Genomic DNA, 12,091 nt, shown 5'->3' on the forward strand with positions numbered 1-12,091 from the left:
TTAACTTCTCTGTGCCTCAGTTCTCCTGCTCTCCCTCCAACACAGACTGTGAGCCCCATGTGGGACAGTGACTGTGTCCAACTTGATAAACTTTTATCTACCCCAGAGCTTAGAAGAGTGACTTGTAAGTGCTTAACAAATATCATAAAAAGCAAAATAAAAGGTATCTCAGGCACCATATATAATACCACCCAGTCACCACCAAGTTTTGTCCTGGCCTCTTCATGGAGGAGAACAGGTATTTAATCCCCATTTCACAGATGCGAAAATTCAGATGCAGAGATGTAAAATGACTTGCCCAAAGTCACACAGCTAGCAAGTGGCAGAATCAGTCAAACAATTGCATTTATTGAATGCTCACTGTGTGCAGAATACCGCACTAAGCACATGAGCAAGTATAAACACAACAAAGTTGGTGGACATGTTCCCCAGTCACCAGAGAAACCCAGTTCTCCTGTCTCCCAGTCCTGTGTTCTTTCCACTAGGCCTACTACTAGTGTTACAGCATCCCCAGCTAGTAGGAACTCTCCCAGTTGCTATTTGGCCCTTGGTCCTTTAAGATTGTCCTCTCTAATCAGTCCCAATCAGCTGGAGTCAATTTGATCTCTAAATGGAATTTTTTTAGTACTCAGGGCTTTTACCATCCCCTTCAGGACACCACTTGACTTTGTTGGCTCCCTTATGGCACATGTTGGCCCCAACTCTGTAACTGGAGGTCTTAGCAAGAGGATAGTGTGTAAACCAGTGGGTGTTCAATATATGTCAGTCAGTCATGGGTTCTAATTTCAGCTCTGCCACTTCTCTGCTGTGTGACCTTGGGCAAGTGACTTTACTTCTCTGTGCCTTGGTTACCTCATCTGTAATACAGGGATTGACACTGTGAGCCCTACATGGAACAGGGACTGGGTCCAACCAGTTTGTATCTATCCCAGCGCTTAGTATAGTGACTGGCACATAACAAACACCTATAAAATACCATTATTACTATTATTAATTGATCAGTGACATTTATGGAGCACTTATTGTGTGCAGAGCACTGTAGTAAGTGCTTGGAAGAGCACAACAGAATTGGTGGATGTGTTCCCTGCCCACAGGTTTACAGCTGGGGTTGGGGGGGAACAATCAGATAAACATACAGTGTAGTTGGAGAATCACTTTAGTTATAGGGGGAACCAAATAACTCTTAAAACCCTACTTTAAAGAATAATAGAGGAAGAATTTCTGGTCTTTGGGACAGTAAGATTACAGTCAAGAGTTTCAGGAGTCAACTGGACTTTGTCACAGCATATCAAAAAGTCCAATTTTAACAAGAGCAGCCCAATTTAAAGTAAGTGAGGAGATACAGAGACTAAATATATAACAATCAAGTAAGTGAGAATCTAAGCAAATTATTCTGTTGACTGACCATGTAGATAGCCCCGAAAAGTCTGGAGCCTGAAGCATGAATGTCTTAGAATCCTAATCATCTCTTTACTTCAGCTGGCACATTGTTTCTTCAACAGCAATCTATTAAAACCCAGAAAATTATAAAGACGCAAATGACTAGTATTAAACAGCTGTAATCAAGAGCGGATTTTTGAAGAAAGCTAATGGTCAAGTGCTGGCTGATTTTAATGACTGGTGATCACCAAGATAAATAGTTCATTCAGTGCATGCATGACATACTGGGAAACCTGACTATGCTTTCTTTTTATTTCTGAAGACAAAAAAGAAAAGATTATGCATGACATTTGCACATCCGGAATTACTTTCAACACATTGTTCCATAAACATTATACCAGCATTCCTGGGGGTGAAACATCTTGATGCTGTTGCAGGCTGTAATCATTTTGTTGACATTAACAGAGAGATCTGTGGGATAGCCAAATAACTTGAATAATTGGATGAAGGGTGGTAAAACAATCATTTAAAAGGAATTATCAGTTGAATCACTTGCATAGTTAACCCCCTACCGAAGTGTAAACTGTGCAGACACAGTTTAGGCAGCTGCCCTTGCCCCAAAATGAAGAGACGCAACACGGGTGGTTCCTTCTCTTCTGTTCTCAAGCCTGAGTTTTCTTTCTTGGATTTTCAACATGCTGTGAAGTCATACTGGTTCCAACCCAATGGTTCTGGCAGCCCTGCCAGAGCACCTCCCAACATCTCAAACAAGGACTCCAGGGACACGACTTCTCCATAGCCCTTGCTTCCAATCCTGCAGTCACGCCACCAAAGCTAACATCTACCACATCTGTACCAAGTAGTAAAGCAGCTTCCTTTCCATAGGTGAAAAGAATTAGCCGAATTGAATTATACTTTTGCTTTCCAAACTCAATAACAGAGCTGAACTTTTTACAGAGTGAAAGTAGAAAGAAAAAACAAATCCTCCTGTCTCTCCCCACTCCAGTCTATTCTTCATTCCGCTGCCCAGATCATCTTCCTACAGAAAAACTCTGGACATGTCACTCCCCTGCTTATAAACCTCCAGTGGTTGCCTATCAACCTCCCCAAACTCCTCAGTCTTGGCTTCAAAGCTCTCCATCACCTTGCCCCCTCCTACCTCACCTCCTTTCTTTCTACTGCCCACCCCCTACACTCCGCTCCTCTGCCACTCACCTCACTGTCCCCAGCTCAAGCCTATACCACCATCAACCTCTGGCCCACATCCTACCACTGTCCTGGAATGCCCTCCCTCCTCACGTCCACCAAACTAATTCTCTTCCCCTCTTCAGAGCCCTACTGAGAGCTCACCTCCTCCAAGAGGCCTTCCCAGACTGAGGTACCCCCTTTTCCCTCTGCTTCTCCCCCCTTCCCCAATCACCTCCCCTCAGCTGAGCCCCCTTTCCCTCTGCTTCTCCCCTCCTCGCCCCCTCCCCTCCCCGCAGCACTGTGCTCATTTGTATATATTATTTATTACCCTATTTATTTTGTTAATGAGGTGTACATCCCCTTGATTCTATTTGTCATGATAATGTCTTGTTTTTGTTTCGTTCTGTTTTGCTCTGACGTCTGTCTCCCCTGATTAGACTGTGAGCCAGTTACTGAGCAGGAATTGTCTCTATCTGTTGCCGAATTGTACATTCCAAGTGCTTAGTACAGTGCTCTGCACATAGTAAGCACTCAAATACTATTAAATGAATGAATACAAGAACTCCCAATGACATCACATACATTAGCACTTAGAACAGTGCTTGGCACATAGTAAGTGCTTAACAAATATCAACATTATTATTATACCAGGCACTACACACAGACAATCATATTTATTGAACACTTATTGTATAATAATAACAATAATGTTGGTATTTGTTAAGTGCTTACTATGTCCTGAGCACTGTTCTAAGCTCTGGGGTAGATACAGGGTAATCAGGTTGTCCCACAAGAGGCTCAGTCTTAATTCCTATTTTACAGATGAGGTAACTGAGGCACCGAGAAGTTAAGTGACCTGCCCAAAGTCACACAGCTGACAGGTGGCAGATCTGGGATTAGAACCCATGACCTCTGAATCCTAAGCCCGTGCTTTTTCCACTGAGCCACGCTGCTTCTCTACTGTATGCAGAGCACTGTTCTAAAGTGCTTGGGTGAGTACAGTATAATAATAGATGCGTAATGTGAATACATCATGAACTGGGCAGGATTAATGGTGGGACAAAAATTTAAACGGTGGGAAGAGGGCACTAGGGGTGGAGATTGGGTGCCCAACCCCTCCTCAGCTTGCTGCCTGTTGACGAGGGGCCAGAAACTCCAGGATGAGATCCTTACCGCTCTCCATCTCAACTCCTCGTATCCAGGGCACCTGTCTTCCTGAATCCTGGTGGGAGTATTCATTTATTCATTCAGTCAGTCATATTTATTGAGCACGTACTGAGTGTAGAGCACTGTACTAAGCCCTTGGGAGAGTACAGTGTAACAATAAAGTGACACTTCCTGCCCACACAAGCTTACAACCTAGAAGGGGAGACAGACATTAATATAAATAAATTACAGATATGTACAAAAGTGCTGTGTGGCTGGGAGAGGGGATTAATAAAGGGAGCAAGTCAGGACAGCACAGAAGGGATGGGGATAAGATGAAAAGAGGGCCTTGAAGACAGGTAGGCCAAGAGCGAAGTCTGTGAGTCTGTGAGTGCAGGCTCACAGTTTGGGTCTCACCAGGAAATAGGACTGGGCTGATTCCTCCTTCTTCTAATTGTTCCCAATCCACCGGATACACATCGTCCCTGGAACTCCCCTCCGATATCTCCTTCAAGTATCTCATTGGTAGCTGCAACAGCAAAGAAGAGAGAAAAAAGTACACAATACAGGTGTGAATTGCCTAAATTTGTTTGATTGGATTGCAGCCATCCTTGAGCTCCCCCATCAGATCTTCTTTCCCACAGCTGAAGTGTTGATTTACAACATGTTTATGCACTGCATTCTTTGACTGGCTCCTGCGGAAGGGATCTGATTCATTTGGAAAACCAGCCAATCGTATGATGCAATCTGATGCAGATTGGGGGACACTGATGCTTTATTAAAATCCCCCTCATTCCCAGGTAATAGTGAGAACATAGTGGGGCACAGAGACCAATACAGAAACAGAGAGAATGTCACTGAAAAGAAACAAAATGAGTGCCCTTCCTCATCCCCATTGTCCCTGGGGCAGAAGGGACAGGAGATGCTGCCACTGCTGTTAATAATAATAATGATGATGGTATTTGTTAATAATGTTGGTATTTGTTAAGCACTTACTATGTGCAGAGCACTGTTCTAAGCGCTGGGGTAGATACAGGGTAATCAGTTTGTCCCACATGAGGCTCACAGTTAATCCCTATTTTACAGATGAGGTAACTGAGGCACAGAGGAGTTAAGTGACTTGCCCACAGTCACACAGCTGACAAGTGGCAGAGCCGGAATTCGAACCCATGACCTCTGACTCCAAAGCCCAGGCTCTTTCCACTCACATACTGTGTCCCAAGCACTGTTCTAAGTACTGGGATAGATCCAAGGTTATCATGTTGTCTCATGTGAAGCTCACAGTTGTGATCCCCATTTTACAGATGAGGGAACTGAGGCCCAAAGAAGTAAAGTGATTTGTCCAGGGTCACACAGCAGAAAAGTGGTGGAGGTGGGATTAGAACTCATGACCTTCTGACTCCTGGGCCCAAGCTCTACCCACTATGCCACTCTGCTTTTCTAACTGCCCCTGTTCCTTGGGATGCGGATCCACAGAGGAGGAGGACAGAGAGGAGATAGAGGGACTCTTCAGAGGGGGTGGGAGCATTGTTTATGAAATGGCCTACCCCTATCTTCCCCACCTCTGCCCACAGTCACTAGGCCAGTGACTACACAGTTCAAGCCATTTAGATATTCATTCATTCATTCAATAGTATTTATTGAGCACTTACTATGTGCAGAGCACTGTACTGAGCTCTTGGAATGCACAAATCGGTAACAGATAGAGACAGTCCCTTCCCTTTGACGGGCTTACAGTCTAATCGGGGGAAACAGACAAGAACAATAGCAATAAATAGAATCAAGGGGAAGAACATCTCATTAAAACAATAGCAAATAAATAGAATCAAGGTGATGTACATCTCATTAACAAAATAAATAGGGTAATGAAGATCTATACAGTTGAGTGGACGAGTACAGTGTTGAGGGGATGGGACGGGAGAGGGAGAGGAGCAGAGGGAAAGGGGGGAGAAGAGGGTTTAACTGCGGAGAGGTGAAGGGGGGGTAGAAGGAACAGAGGGAAAGGGAAGCTCAGTCTGGGAAGGCCTCTTGGAGGAGGTGAGTTTTAAGTAGGGTTTTGAAGCGGGGAAGAGAATTAGTTTGGTGGAGGTGAGGAGAGAGGGCATTCCAGGACTGCAGGAGGACGTGGGCCAGGGGTTGATGGTGGGATAGGTGAGAACGGGGGATGATGAGGAGGTGGGCAGCAGAGGAGCAGAGCATGCGGGGTGGGCACTGGAAAGAGAGAAGGGAGGAGAGGTAGGAAGGGGCAAGGTGATGGAGAGCCTTGAAGCCTAGAGTGAGAAGTTTTTGTTTTATGCAGAGGTTGATAGGCAACCACTGGAGGTTTTTAAGAAGGGGAGTGACATGCCCAGAATGTTTCTACAGGAAGATGAGCCAGGCAGCGGAGTGAAGAAGAGTGGAGTGGGGAGAGAGAGGAGGAAGGGAGATCAGAGAGCAGACTGACACAGTAAGAGCAGGCTGACACAGTATTGAATAAGGTGATGAGATACTGCAACAGCTTATCCATTCTTCTTGGAGCACTTCATCAGATAAACAGGACCTTGGTTCAAAATGATGATAATTCTTCGTGGAATCTCAAGCAGCATCTCCTCAAGTCCACCTCTCTTGACGAGACTCACTCTCCTCAAGCTCCACTGGAGAGCTGGTGTCCGCTTCTGGAGCCATCAGACCCCTTGAGTCTCCCATTACCCTGGGACCCTGCCAGGTGGTATTATTATTATTTTTATTGTGGTACTTGTTAAGCACTTACTATGTGCCAAGCACTATTCTAAGATATGAGGTAGATACAAATTGATCAGATTGGACACAGTCCATGTCCTACATGGGGCTCATAGTATTAATCCCCATTTTACAAATGAGGCAACTGAAGCACAGATCATTTAAGTGATTTGCCCAAGGTCACACAGCAGAAAAGTGGTAGAATGGGGATTGGAACTTATGTCCTTCTAACTCCCAGGCCTGTGCTCTATCAATTAGACCACAGTGGATGCTTCCAAATCATTTATGCCTGGTTGTTTTTGTTTTGTTCTGCTGTAAACCAGAACTCCGGTCCATTGAGTTTGTTTTACTGTGACTTCTGCCTTCTAGAGAATAGGCATTGGTTTTTAATACCAATTGTGATTGAATTTGAGTTTCCTTTAGGCTGTGCTAGTATGTATTCATTCATTCAATCAATCATATTTATTGAGCACTTACTGTGTGCAGAACACTGTACTAAGTGCTTGGAATGTACCATTCGGTCACAGATAGAGACAATCCCTGCCAACAATGGCTCGCAATCTTGAAACATGTTTCTTGAAAGTCTCTAGTTTGAATACTTACTGAAACATTTCATATAGTCCACCCTGGCTCTCTGGGGAAAAAGACAAGGAAACAGATAAAGAGATTAAATAAATTAATATCCCAAAATAGAGAACTCCTGGAATTCTGATATAACTGTGCTCTAAGCACCCCTGGAAAACACCATGATATTAATTAGGGTAGAGGAAGAAGTGGCAGAAGAGAGAGTTCTCCCTCACTAACTATGCAGCATGGCCTAGAGGATAGAGCATGGGCCTGGGAGTCAGAAGGACCTGGGTTTTAATCCCAGCTCCACCTCTTGTCTGTTGTGTGACCTTGGGCAAGTCACTTCACTTCTCTGGGCCTAGGTTACCTCATTTGTAAAATGGGGGTTAAATCTGTGAGCCCCATTTGGGGCAGGGACTCTGTCCAATCTGACAACTTTGTATCTACCCCAGTGCCTAGTACAGTGCCTGGCATATAGTAAGCAGTGAAATACCATAAAATAAAATAAATAAAAATACTCAGTTTAGCAGTGGCATAAATTGAATGTTCACTTTGGGCAGAGGACTATACTAAACATTTGGGAGAGTGCAGCTGGAGAAAAAGAAATGGTCCTTGCCTTCAGGAAGCTTACAATCTAATAGGGGAAGGCTGGAAGAACTAAATGTTTTACCAATGTTGGGATCAGGAGAAATAATAAGAAAGCAGCATGGCCTGGTGGAAAGAACACGGGCCTGAGAGTCAGAAGAAATGGGTTCTAATTCCGGTTCCACCACTTACCAGTTGCGTGTCCTGGGGTAGGTACTTAAATTCTCTGTGTCTCAATTTTCTCATCTGTAAAATAGGAATTCAATACCTGTTCTCCCTCATATCGTGAACTCCATGTGGGACAGAGACTGTGTCCAACTTGATTGCCTTGCATCTACCCTAGCACCTAGTACAATGCCTGTCACAAGAATTGTAAGAATTTAACAAATACCACAGCTACAGCCATTATCATTATTATTGACATAAGCAGGAGCACAAATATTCAAGGATGAAATATTGGCATCAATAACTGATTAAACATTTGCTGAGGATGGGTGTAAATATATCCAGCGCTGGAGGGTGCTGAGTTGATGCGACTTGAGGTGCTGTGAACTAATCAGGGAAGGTGGGATTCTAGAATGTCTGTGAAGGCATTTGAACAACTGAAAACAGACATTTCATTCATTCATTCATTTACTGAACACTTACTGTGTGCAAAGCACTTTACTAAGTATTTGGTAGTGATAAAGAGAGACAGTCCCTGCTCACAATAGGGTTACGGTCCAGGGAAGGGGAGACAGATATCAATACAAGTAAACAGGTATCAATACAAATAAATGGAATTATAGAAGTACACATATACAACAATAATAATAATAATGGTATTCATTAAGCATTTACTATGTGTCAGGCATCTTCCTAAACCATAAGTGCTGTGGAGTGGGGAAAGGGGGTAAGAGCAAAGGGAGTAAGTTGTGGTGATGCGGTAGGGAAGGGGGAGCTGAGGAAAAGTAGGGCTTAGTCTGGGAAAGCCTCTTGGAGGAGGTGTGCCTTCAGTAGGGCTTTGAAGCGGGGAAGAGTAATTGTTTGACAGATTTGAGAAGGGAGGGTGTTCCCGGCCAGAGGTAGGACATGGGCCAGGAGTCAGTGGTGAGACAGATGAGATTGAGGCACAGTGAGAAGGTTAGCACCAGAAGAGCAAAGTATGCGAGCTGGGATGTAAAAGAAGAGAAGGGTGATGAGGTAAGAAGGATCAAGGTGATGGAGAGCTTTGAAGCCAATAGTGAGGAGTTTTTGTTTGATACAGAGCTGGATAGGCAACCACTGGAGATTTTTGAGGAATGGGTGACATGCCCTGAACTTTTCTATAGAAAGATAATCTGGGCAGCAGAGTGAAGTATGGATGGAAGTGGGGAGAGGCAGGAGGTTGGGAGGTCAGAAAAGAGGCTGATGCAGTAATCCAGTTGGGTCAGGATGAGTGATTTTACTAAACATGGTAGTGGTTTGGATGGAGAGGAAAGGGCAGATCTTGGCGATGTTGTGAAGGTGGGCCCAACAGGTACATAAGTGCTGAGATTGAGCATATATAAAACTAGTACTAAGAGTGATTGCTATGCTGATATGACTTACAGTATGGGAATGAATGAGGACAGGCTTGTTGAAGGAGGGATTTTAGGAGAGCTTTGCAGACAGTTGGAACTGTGCTCTGGTGGATTTGAAAGGGGAAGAGAACTGTAGGCAGGGAGAACAACTTAAGACAAAGTCACAAGGTCAGAGGTGGGAGATCTGAGAATCAATCAAGAGTAATAATAATAATGGTATTTGTTAGGTGCTTATTATGTGCCAGGTACTGTACTAAGTTCTGGGGTGGAGACAAGCAAATTGGATTGGACATAGTCCCTGTCCCACCTAGGGCTCATAGTCTTAATCCCCACAGAAGCAGCGTGGCTCAGTGGAAAGAGCACGGGCTTGGGAGTCAGAGGTCGGTCATGAGTTCGAATCCCGGCTCTGTCACTTGTCAGCTGTGTGACTGTGGGCAAGTCACTTAACTTCTCTGTGCCTCAGTTACCTCATCTGTAAAATGGGGATTAACTGTGAGCCTCACGTGGGACAACCTGATTACCCTGTATCTACCCCAGCGCTTAGAAAAGTGCTCGGCACATAGTAAGCGCTTAACAAATACCAACATTATTATTTTACAGATGAGGTAACTGAGGCACAGAGAAGTGAAGCGATTTGCCCAAGGCCACACAGCAGTCAAGTGGCAGAGCCAGAATTAGAACCCATGACCTTCTAACTTCCAGGCTCATGTTTTATTCACTACTCCGAGGTGCTTCAATCAATCATATTTATTGAGCACTTACCATGTGCAAGGCACTATACTAAGCACTTGGGAGAGTGCAACACAACAATGTAACAGACACATTCTCTGCCTGCAATGAGATTACAATCTAAAAGGGGAGACAGACATCAAGGGGACAGACATCAAAATAAACAAATAAATTATAGATATGTACATAAGTGTTGTTGGGCTGCGGGCAGGGTTGTGAATACAGGGAGTGAGTCAGCGTGACACAGAAAGATGTGGGAACAGAGAAAATGAGGGCTTAATCATGGATGGCCTCTTGGAGGAGATGTGCCTTCAGTAAGGCTTTGAAGGTGGGGAGAGTAATTGTCTGTCGCGATATGAAAAGGGGAGGTGTTTCAGGCCAGAGGTAGGACGTGGACAAGAGGTTTTCGACAAGATAGACGAGATCGAGGTACAGTGAGTAGGTTTGCCATTGAGGAATGAAGTGTGAGGGCTGGGTTGTGGTAGGAGAGTAGCAAGGTGACGTAGGTAGGTGGGGGCAAGGTGATTGAGTGCTTTAAAACCAATGGTAAGGAGTTTCTGTTTGATGTGGAGGTGGACGGGCAACCACTGGAGGTTCTTGAGGAGTGGGAAAACATGGACTGAATGTTTTTGTAGAAAAATGATCCAGACATCAGAGTAAAGTATAGCCTGGAGTGGGGAGGCAGATAAGTCATCAAGGACGGATAGGATAAATGCTTGGATTAACATGGTAGCAGTTTGGATGGAGAGGAAAGGACAGAATCTAGTTATGTTGTGAAGATTAAACCCACAGGATTTAATGATAGATTAAATATGTGGAAGATAAGGAGTTTTGTTTTAGACATCTTAAGATTGAGAATGATTCCACCCCTCCCTGCAAGGCTCACACAGGAGGAGCCTGGTGGCTTGAGAGGAGCGAAGACTGAGTTGAGAAGTAGCAGGTGAAGAAAATCAATATGCAAGGTGTAGAAAGCAGGAGAAAAGCTTTGAAATCAATGGTGAAGAGTTTTTGCTAGATGTGAAGAAAACTGGATAGCCACTGGAAGTTTCTAAGAAATCCCTAACTTATTTTAATATCCGTCTCCCCTTTAGACCATAAATTCTTTATGGATGGGATCACATCTACCAACTTTAGTTACCCAAACATTTAGTACAGAGCTCTACATTCAGGTAGTGTGGCAATAAATACCATTGCTCAATTGAGTGGGTGGAGAAATGTGTGTTGAATTCCATGTTAGGAGAAGGACTTAGGCAGCAAAATGTGGTATGGGCTGAAAGGGCGAGAGTCTAAACGTGTGGAGACCTCTCAGGAGACTGCAATAGAAGTCAAACTGGGATGTGACGAGAAGTCGAAACAGGGTGGTGGCTGTTTGAGTGGAGATGCAGGGATGAAAATATTGTGGGGGAATAACAAGAAGGGTATCTATCAGTGGATTGAATGTGAGAGCCAACAGGCAGTTAGAGAGTCCAGGATGATGCCAAAGGTGACAAACTTCTTGGACAGGGAGGATAGTAAAGTATTCAACCCTAATCACAAAGTGAATTTTCCTGGAACTGGTAGGAAATGAGGACTATTACTCCCCATCTGTCATACTATGGCTGATTGGACATCTGAACATCCATTTCCTCCCTTAAATTCAGATCTGTCAGATCCTGTCAACCTCCTGCTAGTTCTGAGAGTAATCAATGTATAACCCTTTTTGTTTGTTGTGTTAAGAATTTAGCAATGTCCTAGAGGCAGCTGCAAACTTAAACTGTTAGCTTCTTCCCATGCTGGGCAAACACAACAGGCCCTCACTGTGAGTTCCCCAAAAGTATAGTAGCACACAAAAAATTTTGGCACAATTAAGAGTCTCTTTCTCCAAACCAAAGCCTTCAGCTGCTGCAGCAAACACTGAGAGAAAAGAAAAGTTTGGACTGAGAATGTATAATGCATGCAAAATTTTCCCTTTCCTTGGATCATCACAGATTACCAAGAATGAAGAACACAGTCTTTACTTTTGAAATTTCCTCTTTCCCAGGGAAGAGGGGTACCAACTAAAAGGAATCCATTCAATGATGAACATGGCTAGATTCCCCTTATTTTAATGAATATTCTACTTTCCAACCAAGGCCAATTAGTTACTCGATTTTTTTGCTCAGATTCCAAAGGTCTTTTCAAAGGCCATGGAAGCTTTAAAAGAATTGTTTTAAGATGAAGAAACAACCCTTGGAACCCTCTCAACCTAAAAGTTATCA

This window comes from Ornithorhynchus anatinus, chromosome 1 (assembly GCF_004115215.2).
Source record: "Ornithorhynchus anatinus isolate Pmale09 chromosome 1, mOrnAna1.pri.v4, whole genome shotgun sequence".
Lineage (NCBI taxonomy): Eukaryota > Metazoa > Chordata > Mammalia > Monotremata > Ornithorhynchidae > Ornithorhynchus > Ornithorhynchus anatinus.